Genomic DNA, 15,548 nt, shown 5'->3' on the forward strand with positions numbered 1-15,548 from the left:
GCCCCGGAGCTGTTGATGTCTTACACAGAAGGTTTATTAAAACTTGATCAAGGAAAATTGTCAGGTCTCCACCATTGATGTGTTCTCCCTGTTAAGGCCTCACAACTCTGCCCATTCTCCCTGGTGCTCAGTGTTTCACCCTTATTATGTTTTGACTTACTCGGTTCCTCTGGCATCTCTGACCCTGGTTGCCCCAGCGATTGGCTTTATGGTCCCTACTACAAACACAGCTGTACAGATAACGGTGGCGCCCCTAGACAGGAATCCAACCCAATAATGTCAACAGAGGGACACTCTGAGAGACACTCTGACCTCCCGCAGGTTTACACGGACAAACCGGTAAAACTATGACCACATCGGTCATAAACCCTGTTGTGTCATGTTGCAAAGCGACACATTTCGCAGAACATTTACATGATAACAAATACAGCGCGTGTAATGAAGGACATGTTCAATGTGTGTGTGTGTTATTGTGTGGCTGGTGGTTTGGTCCCTTGTCTGAGGTGGCGGAATCAGCTAATCAGCACCCTTGTTAGTATTTACCCAAGAACCTCATATCTGCCGGCCGCCCAGTTTCGTTTTTAGTTTTGCGGTGAAAGTGGAGAGAGGAAAACACACAGACGTAACAAAGCTCTTCATTGTGCAGAGTTGCTATCTGTGAGCCGTCCAGGCATGTGTGCATTCAGAAACAAGCGAGTAGCGTGTTAAATTTGGTGCCTTGAGTTTGTGTTGGCACTGTTCTAGCATAAAGTACGCTGGCCACATACTAACACGCTAACGGTTTCTAACTGTAGGCAAAAATACTTTCACATGTTACATGCTACTCTGTATGGAACTCTGTTGTTATTATCATCGAAGTGCCTACAATGATGATGCCTTCACGCTTATGTTGCGTTATATTTCAGTTACCAGCTAATTAGCAGTTTAACTTTAGGTTATGTCTGGTCAGCACTGCTGCTGTGTTTGTATGTTAATGCTGTTTGTTTTGGTTTATTGTAGAACCACACACATATACATCCACCTGCCTGTTGATCATTACAGGCTACTGAAGATAACATCCTTCCTGCATTCTTATCGATGCACCACAGGGGTCACATTATTTCCAACCATCAACATTTATCACGTCTCCATTACAGCATGTGTGTCGTGGTCTGGTTGTTTATGGTAATTATAGCAAAGTCTCAACATTGTGTGGTTAATAAATAATAAAAAAAATGTATAACTTGTATGACGACACAGGGCTTTTGCAGTGATCTTGCTTTGCAATGAGCTTGACCAAAAAGTGAAAACTGCTTAGTTATTTGTAGAAATGATTGTTTATATAATCTACAATCTGCAGCCTACATTTCTGGTAAACTCATACTTTCCATTTCATTCACACAGGGAGGAGATGGGCACATTTCTTGGACAACACACCCACACTTTTTGGTACTGTGCTCCCAAAACAGCGGGTGTGATGGTTGTGGGGAGAGCCGTGTGGAACAGGTTTCAGCTGCTGGCTGAGTCATTATGAACCCGTCTATGCATCAGAGAGGACAGTGTCAGAGGGACACTGAAGGAGAGAGAGACCTACTTAAAGATCACGCAACTATCTATGGAAGATCAAAAAGTGTTGTGTGTACTGTGCATGAGGCAGGGGTGATGTGAAACTGCCGAGAGGATAATACGATAGGCAGAGAACGAAATTGAGAGAGAGAGAGAAAGGGAGAGGGGAGGAAGAAATGCAGACATAGAGAGAAAGAGAGAATCAGAGACAGCGAGAGATAGATTTCCCAATATAAGGACAGGGGAGTCCCCCAGGCTCAGCTACGGCGGGGCTTATTCATCCCACCTCCACACAGGCCAATAGGCTTTATCTCGTATCATGAGTGGGCTTCTGTCAAAGCTGTTTGTCTACCGCTGGCTCTGTTTAGCGTTGCCTTCCCTATACAGGCTCACAAAGCTACAAGATGGCAATGGGGAATCCCCCACTGCAGCTCTCTGCCAGTATCTATGAACCGCTCCAGCTGCATTAAGCTTCATAGACATGTTATAGGCATTTGTGAGCAATTTATAGAGATTTAATGCATACTGTGTAATTCCAGGAACCCTCCTGATGACTAAAATAATAAACACATGGTGGACCCCCTTAGAGTTGTTATTGGTACACATCGTTAAAGGTACAGTCCCAGCAACACTTGGATGCCGCTCTGTGCCTTTTATTTGGGAGAAAGTTGTGGTCTCAGTTTCAATTAAGGTGCTGAACTCTATGAGTCTATGAGTGTTATCTTGATAATAAATGAAACAGACTTTGAAGGAATCAGATGAGATCACATTAAATAAACAATAGATGTTCAGTGACTCCTGTGTGCAATATTGGTAATTGCACAGAAAAGGATATGAAAACAACGACAACACGATTAATAGGGCTGTCAATCGATTATAAATATTTAATCGCGATTAATCACAAACTAATTTTTTATCTGTTCAAAATGTACCTTAAAGGGAAATTTGTCAAGTGTTTTATACTCTTATCAACATGGGAGTGGGCAAATATGCTTGCTTTATGCAAATGTATGTATATATTTATATAACAACACAAAACAATGACAAATATTGTCCAGAAACCCTCACAGGTACTGCATTTAGCATAAACAATATGCTCAAATCATAACATGACAAACTAAACCCCAACAGGCAACAACAGCTGTCAGTGTGTCAGTGTGCTGACTTGACTATGACTTGCCCCAAACTGCATGTGATTATCATAAAGTGGGCATGTCTGTAAAGGGGAGACTCGCGGGTACCCATAGAACCCATTTACATTCACATATCTTGAGGTCAGAGGTCAAGGGACCCCTTTGAAAATGTTCATGCCAGTTTTTACTCGCCATAATTTAGCGTAAGTTTGGAGCGTTATTCATAATGCTGTACGGATCCCTCTCTGCTCTGTCACTATACCATTGGAGCTCGACTTACTGGGCTTTGGGTTTCTGAGCAACAGGTGTTCGCCTCTTCTGAACTGTCACAGGTATTACATCTATGTAACTGAAACTCATGATTAAAACTGTGATCGTTTTCCCCTTTCGAGCTCCCTTTATCCTTAGTTTTACCCACGCACATACCGACAATGTAAAACATACATAGATGCTCACACTCACACCTATCACATGGCTATATTTTAATTAGAAATTCTTTTGCCAAACTGACATGAAGTATTCACACCTACGTTCACAGGGGATTTCCCAAGCTGATTAGATCTTCATGACTGTGAACACGCACACAGGTTGGTTGGCACTTCCTCACCTGTCCTGTTCACTTTAAGGTAGGGTGCAGTTTTATTGATTGATTTATTGATAATCATCAATAAACAGAGAATAAAATCAAAGCCACAACTGACCCATAAAACTAATAAATGTTATGTTAAGATTATCTTCATGTAATTTTCATGATATTATTCTGTAGGGCTGATGTTTGTTGACAGTTTTTAAACACAGTTCTTTAAATATGATATAAAAATAATAAAACTGAGCATCATTTAATTAAATTTTTTATCAGCATCACATTAGCTTATTTTGAAAATTATCCAACTAATTACAAAATCATTTGTTTGTTTTCCAACGACAGTATGAAACATAGCTCTATCATATTTTTTAGTTTCTCCTTACTGTTGACTTGTAAGTCTTTGTTATGGTGATTTCTTTAATTAAGGAAGAAAAAGGTAAAAATGGTAAAAATCTGGGGGAAAGTTCGATTATAAAATATGATTTTCAGCAAAAATGTAAAAATACAAAGTTTAATACATCTTTTAACTAATTTTATTTCATTTTTAAAACTATTTTGAAGGGATTCTACTGATCTGCAGCATTGCATTTTCTCTCTGTCTTCACAAATACTATAATATGTACTGCAGTGTGTCATTGTCAGTTGTCAAAAAGCAGTATCAGGTAATGCACAATGCTTGATGGTACTGTAGATGGCACTTGGTGACCATTTCCTTGTTCAGTTTTTGCCTTGTGGCATAGTTTGAGTTAAGCTAAGTTCACACTACAAGACTTTCAAAGTGGTCAGATCGCAGTACTGTTCACATTACACAACTTGCTGTCTTCTCAATCGTGAGTCTTTAATCGTCATTAGTCGTCGTGGTTTTCACACTACATGACTGACCGGCAACAGGAGGTCACACACTACAAGATATTTCACCAGGAGGAATCCCCGACGAGGCCTCCAAACTACATTTTGTCACGAAAACGCGCGAGAAATACACGGTAAATGATGTGATATAATACTCGAGACACATTGCTGATGTTGTTTACAAAATAGCTGGTTTCCACACTCTTTGTTTACTAGTTATTCCTCTAGGTGCAACAACAACTGCAAATGCAGCACATCCAGTAAGTTCCTATTGTTACAGGAGGACCCCAGGTCCAGATATTTAGCATCCTAGATATCTGGAATGTGTTTGCGAGGCATCGGCGAGTGTCGGCAAGCTTCTCGACTTGCATCTTTGAACAGTTTACACATGGCGCTCGAGCGCAGATGTGCAAGCGGCAAGCCAACGCTGATTTGCCGCTGATCTGGGGCTTTTGTCGGGGAGCGGAAAATCAGGGCTGAAGTCGTGTAGTGTGAACTACGCATAAGGGCTGACAAAATATCAGATTCTAACTACATGATATATCATCACCAAAAGAATTCCCGATAGCGATATTATCGCAATATCTGTAGAAAATTTTAAAAACAATGCTATCAGTCAAAATCATTAACTTTGTTATTGTGCGTTTTGTCTTTTTTGTCATATGAATTAAACTCAAAATACAAGTGTAGGGAGGTGGAGAGAGAGTCTGTAACCATAACCTTTATATATAACATGATTTAAGAGGCGCTGGATTATTCACACAATATTATCATATGTGTATTATTAACATGACATCAACAACATTTTGGCTGTACCGCAGAGGGCCAGCCCTACAAATACAAAACTCTGTCACTGAGTGAGTGACGGAATGATGAAGTTACATGTTTGTTCTGCCAAGTGTTGGGGTTTCCTCGTTGGCCGTTTCTCTATCACAATGGTGTGGAACCGGCTCACGAAACTTGTGCCAAGCTGTCAGACTTGTTCTAAAACGAAACGAGATTCAGCAGTGGCATCACCTATTTCCCGCTTGAAATGTTTCCAGAAGTAGATTTTGATTGATTGTTTAGACGGAATAACAGAGAGTTTACGAGCAGGCCTCCATGTTGTTTCCTGTTTGAAACTCACCGCTTGAACGGCCAGTTGAGTGGAGCAGCGCGTCCCCTAGTGTCCTCGCCGGGCCTGGTGGACATGTACCGCTGGATTTAACTTTATAGACATGACCACTGACTATTAGTGTAACAATTTAGCCACAAATTCACAGACTGACCGTCACGGTCCAGACATGTACTCGGTTTTAAAGTCTTGTTAAAACCGGTATATCGCGACACACCTAGTTTGGTTCCATCATAAAGAGTATAATAAGTAATAAGTATAATAAGAGACTTCAGACAGCTCTACAATGAACTAAACTAAATCGTGAATAATACATTATTTTGGATACAGCCAGTGTCTGTTTAAACACCCACACTTGTGATGTGGAGCACCATTTAAGTGAGTGCGTAATCAACATGAATGACACTCGACCCGCACTTATCCTAATACCACTGTGGAGAGGTAATCGGAACAAAGTGTATCCCACAATTCATCACAGTCTGCTGCAACACATCCGTCTATTTCTGGCAGTAATTTGTTGTTTGTGGACTAACAATAATCAACACCTCTAACGTTATTGTAACCCGACACATTTCAGAAAGATTCAACACAGAAATGCAATACTTATGATTATATCGGCAGGGTTATGAAATACAAGACACTTGGTGATTGTGAAGGAGGAACAATAAAAGAAGATATCATGTAATGACAAATTAAGCTATTTCTAAATGTATAAACTGCACAGGGTCTCCCAAAGATGAATGTGTCACTCCTAAGAATTAGGAAGTGCATTTTAAATATAATAAATAATTTTAACAGTTAAATTAAAATAATTTTAAATACATACATAGATGGTTATTTCAGTGACTGAGAAATACGCTCCTAAAGATTTTCAGTCAGTTGAAGTAACACCATTCATGTTGGCTTCTTGTTTCTTATGACTATTTATTTGCATTAGCCTGTTTTAACCAATTGTAAATGTAGGTTGTCTAATACATTTAGCTTCAGCAACGTCAGATAAAAAGAATGAGCCGAAACACACATAAAAAGGGGCAAAAACAGTAAAATAATTCACTGCAGAAACTGGAAGAGTGCAATGTGTGTACGAAGAATATTTTGACACAAGATATCTCATTTGTGTCACTAATTGGCAAAAGTTTATCTTCCATGTGCAAATGTCCAACTACATGTGTAATCTTAAGGTGTTTACTGACAACACAGCGTTTTATATCTTATACAGTCCCCTTTAAAACAATTGAAACAGCGAGGCCAATTCCTTTATTTTTGCTGTACACTGAAAACATTTGGGTTTGGCATCAAAAGATGAACATGAGACAAGAGATCAGGATTTCAGCTTCTATTTCCAGGTATTTACATCTGGATCTGTTAAAAAAAACTTAGAAGATAGCATCGTTTGTTTGAACCCAAGTGAGCAAGATTATTGGAACATGTGACTGGCGGGTGTTATTTGTTGCCCAGGTGTGTCCCATTACATTGTTTATTCAAACAATAACTAGCGCTGAAAGTCTATTCTCAGTTTCAGCTTTGGGTTTTGCCTGTGCAGACTGCTTTTATATTTAAAAAGAAGGTGTAACCAACATGAAGACTAATGAGCTGTTTATGGAGAAAAGCAAGCAATTTTGAAGCTGAGAGAAGATGAAAAATCTATCAGAGCCATTGCATCATGACCAAAGATTGCTCAATCATTGAGCAATCATATGACCAATGATTGCACAATCATTGATCATGAACAATGATTGCACAATCACTAATCGGGAACAATGATTGCACAATCATTGATCGGGAACAATGATTGCACAATCACTGATCTTAACCAATGATTGTAATGATTGTACATATGAGCCATTACAACCATTTGGAATGTCCCGAAGAAGAAAGAAACCTACATCACCATCTAACATAGAACATTTCTTTATGTTAACAATTAAAGGGACTATTAAAAAGAAGATCATATCATATATATACAAGATATTACAAGAAGAACTAATGGATAACAGCTTGGACATTAAAGAAAAATGGGAACTGGAGATGAACACTACTCAGTAACACAATGGAGGGAGAAGGTTAAAGAGGTTTACTAAATGGAAAACATCACTGCAAGGTTACAACTAAGGACGGATGTATTCTTAACTAAGTGGTCCCCAAAATCCTAATTTTTCTTAATTGATGCGAACTAAATGAATATATCACAATCTGGGGATTTTTCATTTTTTAGTCTTCTATTCATTTATGTATTTATTTCTCTTGTTTGTGATTTTTTTATCACTGTTTACTTGTTTATACTTATCTTCTCGCCTAGTGTGAGTGGGGGTAGGGATTTTGTTTTTCCTCCCTGTACATCTGTGTATTCTCTGGGCCTATGGACGAAGAGTGCTGCTCATTCCTACTTAGTGGAGCAAGGTGGGGACATTGTGGGGATGCTTAGGCTCACGGACTGCCTCTTAAGGACACGTGACCCTGCTGTGTTATGTCAAAACATGTGACTGTGCTGTACAACTGTACCTGTTGAAAGGAAATAAAAAGGAAATTCAAAAAAAAAAAAAAAAAATTAGAAAGAAAAAGAAGAAAGAAACCACCGGTGTTCTGAGCAACAGACGTCAAGGAAAACATCAGCAGTTGATGACAGAAACATTGTGAGAGCTAGGGATGTTACAAGACCAGAAATCATAAGCTACCAGATGTGGGACTAAGTCATTGTTTTGCAAGTTTGTGCACTCAAGTCCCAAGTCAGGTCTCAAGTCCTAAACAAGCCATGTCATTTTAACAGCAGAGTAACTGGATCCAACTGGTGCTCAGTAACATAACATTAGTTCCTCATGGTTTTCTCCTGAAACTTGATTGGATGCTGTTGGATTGTTTCAAACTAAGTGGATCTGGGGAGTTAAAGCCGAAGTAGGCGAAATTGGAGCAAATATGATTAAAAATACACTATATCGTGACAGTAGTTCATGAAACAAGTAACCTGAAAAAAAATCATGTGCCTCCGTGTCCTCCGGTGCTCCTAACGGCATCTGCAGAATTTTACAGACCGCAGGAAAATAAGCAGCAAGAGCTGATCTGAGGTCTGCTGTCCATCTGCCGTCTATGAGAGCCGGCTGTCATCACTCGCGAACTCCAATCAAACGGTCAAACTAGGCCGCGCTGATCAAATATGAATCAATAATCTGTTACGTTAATGCCTATTTCTCACCGTAGTGCACGGTTTAGCTGTAAAATGAGAAAGTTTGTGACAACGCCGCCATTGTAAAATCTGTTGAAGGAACGCCAAGTTCCGGTCACATGACCAGAGCACAGCCAATAGGAACGCTCTCTCAATGAAATGACCTGTGATTGGCCAAAGTCTCCCGTCACGGGCTAGATTTTCTAAAGTCTGAAAATAGAGCCACGAGGAGGAGCAGAAGTCTAGTTTTCTCTCAGAACATTTGAATTACAATATGCTGAAAGGTTATTATGGAAGTTTTGCCCAATGATGCCAAAAATATATACTGCCTACTGAAGCTTTAAGTGTAAGATAATCAAATGCAAGTCCCAATAACATTTACTGGAAATAGAGAGTCCAGAGTTCAATAAAAACAAAAAAACACCACTTTTCAGAGATTTAGCAATAAGCAACAAAAGATAGAAATTCAGTTTCTTCAGTTCATTTCAGTTTTTTTCCCCCCAAGAGTGAATCCTCTTTTTGAACATAAAGGATCTCTGCATCTCTGAATTTTGCTGCTGCATGGTGCTGTTGTGTGTCAAACTCTGACAGAGAGAGGACAGACGCAGCTGCATTTGGTGCTTGGTGGGTATTAATTTCCCAGGCATCGTACGGTACCTTCCATAATGCGGAAAAACGAGTACCGTCATGTTTTTCGAATTTTTGCATCGACTTGGTACTCGGTTCCCATGACATCCCTAGTGAGAGCTGTCAAGAAAAACCCTAAAACAGCTGTCAGTGACATCACCAACAACCTCCACAGGGAAACGAGTGAAGGAAGCCAGGAATCCACCGTTCGCAGAAGACTTCAGGAACAAAAGTACAGAGGCTACACCAGAAGATCCAAGCAATAAAAAGAGGAAGCACAGATTGGAATTTGCCAAAAAAAGTACAGAGATGAGGCTCAAAAGTTGTGGGACAAAGTTTTATGGACTGATGAGACAAAGATTAACCCTTACCAAAGTGATGGAAAGGCTAATGTGTGGAGAAAGAAAGGATCTGCTCATGATCCCAAACACACATCTGTGAAACACGGTGGAGGTCATGTCATGGCTTGGGGCTTGCATGGCTTCTTCTGAAACGGGCTCATTGATGATGTAACACATGATGGCAGCAGCAAGAGGAACTCTGAAGTCTACAGAAACATTTTGTCTGCCAATTTAAAGAAAGATGCAACCAAACTGATCGGGAGATCCTTCATCATGCAGCAAGACAATGACCCAAAACACGCTGCCAAAACAACCAAGGAGTCAATCTCCAGACTTAAACCCATTTGCATTTTACCTGCTAAAGAGGAGACTGAAGAGAGAAACCCCCCCGAAACAAACAACAACTGAAAGAGGCTGCGGGGAAAGCCTGGAAAAGAAGAATGCCAAAGTTTGGTGATGTCAATGGGTCGCAGGCTTGATGCAGTTATTGCAAGCAAAGGATTTTCAACTAAATATTATTCACTTTAATCTATTTTAACCTAAAAATGTGGTGTTCCGTTACAAACGATGCTATCTTCTAAGTTTTTTTTTAACAGATCTAGATGTAAATACCTGGAAATAGAAGCTGAAATCCTGATCTCTTGTCTCATGTTCATCTTTTGATGTCAAACCCAAATGTTTTCAGTGTACAGCAAAAATAAAAGAAATTGGCCTCGTTGTTCCAATGGTTTTGGAGGGGATTGTAAATGTACATGTAGTCGACTACATGGTGTATTGTACTGGACTGACGTTTAGGGTTAGGAACAATTGTTTATTGCAAGACCTTAACTATTGACAGCTCTGCAATGTCAACAATTAAAACAACATTAAACCCCCTTTATACACCAGGCTGACACTTTAAATCAAACGTCAAAGCCACAATTGAATGTTTAAAATAATAAAAGCAGCCTAATGTTAAGCTGACCTTCACATGACCTTCTCATTTTCAGATAGAAGTAGCTGCTAGGCATTAAAAAAGGTAACACTGAACTCTGACTAACAGCTTGTGCTACAGGATAGTAAACAACACGTGGGAATCTCTCCCAGTTAAACAACACATATTGTATTAATATTTGATGTTCATCATCTTAACTATAGCTCTGGATATTTTGAATAGTTCTGAATTTGTGGTCCTTACAAACTCAAGAGGGTTGAAAAAGGGTGAAATGAGCACTTGGCGTCCAATTAACATACCTGATAGTCTGACACCATCTGGTGGCGTAAAGATAAACTGCATGAGAAAAGTTTGAATTGATACACATAAATACATGTGTTTTCTATGTAAAACAATTTAAAAAATACGATTGACTATTCATACTTTGTACCAGTATTTTATTATTTATTAAATTTATTATTATTTTCAATAAACCTGCAATTCTTTTAAACAAAGGCTGACGACTTTTCCGTTTGCTGCTGCTTTTTATCAAATAATTTCTTAAACTGCACTGTAACTTTTAATACTGCATTTTATACCTGTCTTATTCTATTTAGCTTGTTTTTATTTTCTGTTCTCTTGGATTTTTAATTCTTGGATGTTTTTTTTGCACTTTGTTTTGATGCTTTAAATGTTTTATGTAAAGCGCCTTCAGTTGCCTTGTCGCTGCAATGTGCTATAGAAATAAACTTGACATGCCTTGATCTGCACATGGTTACATATGGTTGTTGGCTTTGTTGCAGTGTTTGTAAGTAGGTCCTACCTGTACATGAAGGTTGGTGACCTTGTGTAGTTTCCAGCTGTGCCCACCTCAAGTTGAAGTTGCATTACTATCTGCCACGGTGTCTTTTACCAGTGAGTTGCTGGCTGCATTTCACAAAACACAAAGAAAAAACAGTTAGGATGATCTGAGCTGAACAGATGCGTGAACAGAGAAAGTTCTTGTGATATAAATGACATTTAGCTCCGGCAACAGTTAAAGTCTCATCACTCCTCAACCAAGTCTCACTGAACCCAAAGAAGAAAAAAAAAACTTCACTTTAAACAGCCATAACCATAACTTATGTCTTACCTTTGCTGTTTTGGCGGTCAACAGTTGTGTTCGAGGGCACATCAACGCTGCTAATGGCTTCTACAATGTTGAGTCGATTCCAGCCGTCTGTATTCATTTGCATGGCAGGAGCTTTGCACACGGTCTTCCTCCAGCTAGACAGGATCGTAAATAACAAGTGGGACAATAAAACAAATTGTATTAATATTTGGCCCTTACAAACTGAAGTGGGTAGAAAAGGGGGACAGGAGCTGCAGGTGTGAAATAAACATAGATGATACGTTGGCGCCCTCTGGTGGCGTAAATATAAACTGCATGAGAAAAGCTTGAGTTGATACACAGTAAATACATGCACACGTTTCCTATTAAAATGCTATTTTTCACCAGTATTTCATTATTAATATTAATGTTTTAATCTGCACATGGTTACATATGGTTGTTGGCTTTGTTGCAGTGTTTGTAAGTAGGTCCTACCTGTACATGAAGTTAAATATATGATTTGTGAAATGATATAAGATTCCAGTCCTGGTTGATTTAGATTTTCTATTTAAGTGAAAATGTTAAGTGAAAGTGCTCTGGTATTCAGCTGACGTAGTATAAAGAGCGAGAAAGTCCACGTAGGGAGGAGGACGGGGTGGATGAACAGTTCAAACAAATACAGGACTTTCACCTAGGAGAGCACTGTTCATGTCCTGTTTGAAACCAAAAGTCAACAACTGATTTATTTAAGTTGATAACTTAACATACGTAGGTATCGTAATTATCCTTGTTTTCAGCCAAACCATGATCTTTTCCTAAACGTAACCAAGTAGTTAACCACATTTTTCAAAATGTACTTGATCTGAACATGTATTAGGAGGATTTAAAAAGGTACTATATGTAACTTTCAGAAGAACCTTGTTATTAATGACACCTGTGACTGCTGAACTGTAGTTAGCATCCTGACAACCCTCCACGTCATCCGTTAATTCCTGATAATGGACAGCTCGTCTGGCATTATCCCTTGCATAATGTTCTGTAATGTTCCTATATTTTATTTTATTTTTACCATTGGCTCCATGATACTAACTAGCTTGCAGTTTGCAAATTACTTTATCAGCTAATGTTATGAAGAAACTAAGCAGATCCAAGCTGACCAACCTTAGCTTAAGCACTCAAGACAGTGTTTTGCCAAGTTAGCTGCATTATGTTGGCACTTTAGGGGAGCTGAAGAGATGCAAGGCACTCGGGAGCACGCATAAACGTCATATTCTTTGGATTTTCCCGGCTAAAACAGTCCCGAGTCCTTTACATAGAATAGATCAGTCCACAGGATGTTATAGGTAACCGAAAAGGTCGACGAAGGTCTCAGTTTTTAAGTTATGTTACAAAATTTAAACACATTGGCAATATAAAGCAATTAATACATATAAATTGTTACACATAGTACCTTTAATTAAAGTGGCAATCCTTAAGATTTCAGTCCTGGTTGATTTAGAATTTCTATTTAAGTGAAAACTATGAAATTGTTCTCAGAGTTCAGGAGTCTGGGGTCTTTTTGTTGATACATGAGCTTAGAAATAGAACAAAAAACTTTCATTTCTATGTTCTTGAGCCTCAATGTTTCCATTTTGTTTTTTGTTTATATACAATGGAGAAAAACTGTAATAAAAAACAGCCTTTTTACCCAGTAATGTCACCACAGACACATTTCCACAACACTGCAAATACATAAATATTGCAGCACTTTCACCAGTGTGCTCAATCACCATTGTGTTACCTCACTTGGCTATAGATAGCAAATTAAGAGACATTTATTTAAATGAAAATCTAATAACACTTTAAATCCAAAATGTGTAAATTTCTGCATTCGATTTTGTAAATACAAATGTGACAGTCAGGGGTTGGATTTGAATGTCAAAGAGTTAAAAGGTTAAAATGAGAGAAAAAAGGTGTCCAGATGGGTCCAAATATCTAACAAATATTTAACAAACAAAATACAAAACAATGACTTCATGGGCTTTGTAGTTAAAACTGTTGTTTAAATGACATGGTGTGTTTTTTTTAGTTTATGATAAAAGTAAAGTCACAGTTATAGGAGCACTGCATCCTCTTGAACCACCATACAAACAAACACCAGATAACATGTTAAACATTTAGCAACATATTCACCCTGGACACACACATAATGTGAAGAAACTCACCTAAAAGCTCATGTTAACTAGTTTTACCTGAACGAAACACACTTCCAACACCAAGCAACTCAATGAGCACACAGCTAGTGATTGTGCTAATTAATGCAACAGGTGCTATGGTGAATACTTGTTTCCCGTCGGTACGTGTTTCCCCGTTACACACACCGGAAGCAACCCTTATCCGTAACCCTAACTGCCGATTGGATACAAACAGGAGGGGACACTATTCGACGGGGTAACAGACTTCACCGTAACACCGGCACAACACGATAATGTCGTTCTTAAAGCTGAGAGACCACAGTTTAAAACGGTTTTACGACCAAAACTCAACCGAAGAAGAGATCAAAATGAACTTCACTTTATACAGCTATAAAAAAACATGAATTATGTGTTTTACCTTTTGTTGTTTTGTCTAAAGTTGTGTTCGTGGCTGCTCCAATAATGTCTCCGTTGTCTTCTTTGAGCCGCCGTTGGAGGAGCTTTCCGTCAACAGGAAAGGATAGTAAACAACAAGTTGGACAATAAAATATTAATATTTAATATTTAAATACTCAGGTCAAGTTAGTGACATGTAATTTTAATTATAAGCTGAGTGTTAGCTGCCCTCTAGTGGTGACACCAAGCAACTGCTAAATTAGTCACCATGGCGTCAAAAGCAGACGTTATAACATACTGTACACACTTCCTGTGAATTCTTTCAAAATAAAGATGTTCAACATACACAGACGTGTACACACATAAGACATAAATACACACACAAAAATATACATATATGTATATTTGTTGTTATTATATTTTATATATTTGTATATTTTATATTTTTATATTTTTATATTTTATATATATATGTATTTTATATATATATATAATATTATATATATATATTATATTTTAAATATATATATGTATTTATATATATATATTATATTTTATATATTTGTATATATATATTTGTATATATTATATTTTAAATATTTGTATATTTTATTTATTTGTATATTTTATATTTTATATATTTGTGTATTTCATATATATATATGTATTTTTATATATATATTTTATATTTTCATATATTTATATATATGTATTTTTATATATATATATTTGTATATTTTATTTATTTGTATATTTTATATTTTATATATTTGTGTATTTTATATATATATGTATTTTATATATATATAATATTATATATATATATTATATTTTATATATATATGTATTTATATATATATATTTTATATTTATATATATATTTTTATATATATATATATTTGCATATTTTATTTATTTGTATATTTTATATATTTGTATATTTTATATATATATATGTATTTATATATATATAATATTTTATATATTTGTATATATATTTGTATATATTATATTTTAAATATTTGTATATTTTATTTATTTGTATATTTTATATATTTGTGTATTATATATATATATATATGTATTTTTATATATATATTTTATATTTATATATATGTATTTTTATATATATATTTGTATATTTATTTATTTGTATATTTTATATTTTATATATTTGTGTATTTTATATATATATATGTATTTTTATATATATATTTGTTTATTTTGTATATATATATTTGTATATTTTATAATTTATATATTTGTATATTTTAAATATATATATGTATTTATATATATATATATATTATATTTTATATATTTGTATATATATTTGTATATATTATATTTTAAATATTTGTATATTTTATTTATTTGTATATTTTATATTTTATATATTTGTGTATTTCATATATATGTATTTTTATATATATATTTTATATTTTCATATATTTATATATATGTATTTTTATATATATATATTTGTATATTTTATTTATTTGTATATTTTATATTTTATATATTTGTGTATTTTTTATATATATATGTATTTTTATATATTTATTTTTTATATTTTTGTATATGTATTTGTATATTTTTTGTGTGTGTATTTGTATATTT

The 15,548-nt window shown here is 36.1% G+C and overlaps 1 long non-coding RNA gene across 10 annotated transcripts in view; it reads right to left on the bottom strand.

Annotated features, from left to right (window-relative positions):
* The window catches only part of LOC119488265, a 58,397-nt gene extending 44,210 nt beyond the window's left edge, over positions 1-14,187 (bottom strand). For 3 of the 10 annotated variants that reach the window (XR_005206909.1, XR_005206907.1, XR_005206906.1), the window contains exons 1-3: positions 13,951-14,186; positions 11,401-11,534; positions 11,092-11,195 (exon numbers count right to left, since the gene is read on the bottom strand). This is a non-coding gene — a long non-coding RNA (uncharacterized LOC119488265). Of the gene's footprint in view, positions 1-4,814; positions 5,098-5,239; positions 5,294-11,091; positions 11,196-11,400; positions 11,535-13,562; positions 13,684-13,950 lie in introns of those variants that run through there. The other 7 variants (XR_005206910.1, XR_005206912.1, XR_005206911.1 and 4 more) reach the window with 5 other exon arrangements.
* Positions 14,188-15,548: the final 1,361 nt, after the last annotated feature.

Source organism: Sebastes umbrosus, chromosome 5 (genome assembly GCF_015220745.1).
Source record: "Sebastes umbrosus isolate fSebUmb1 chromosome 5, fSebUmb1.pri, whole genome shotgun sequence".
NCBI lineage: Eukaryota > Metazoa > Chordata > Actinopteri > Perciformes > Sebastidae > Sebastes > Sebastes umbrosus.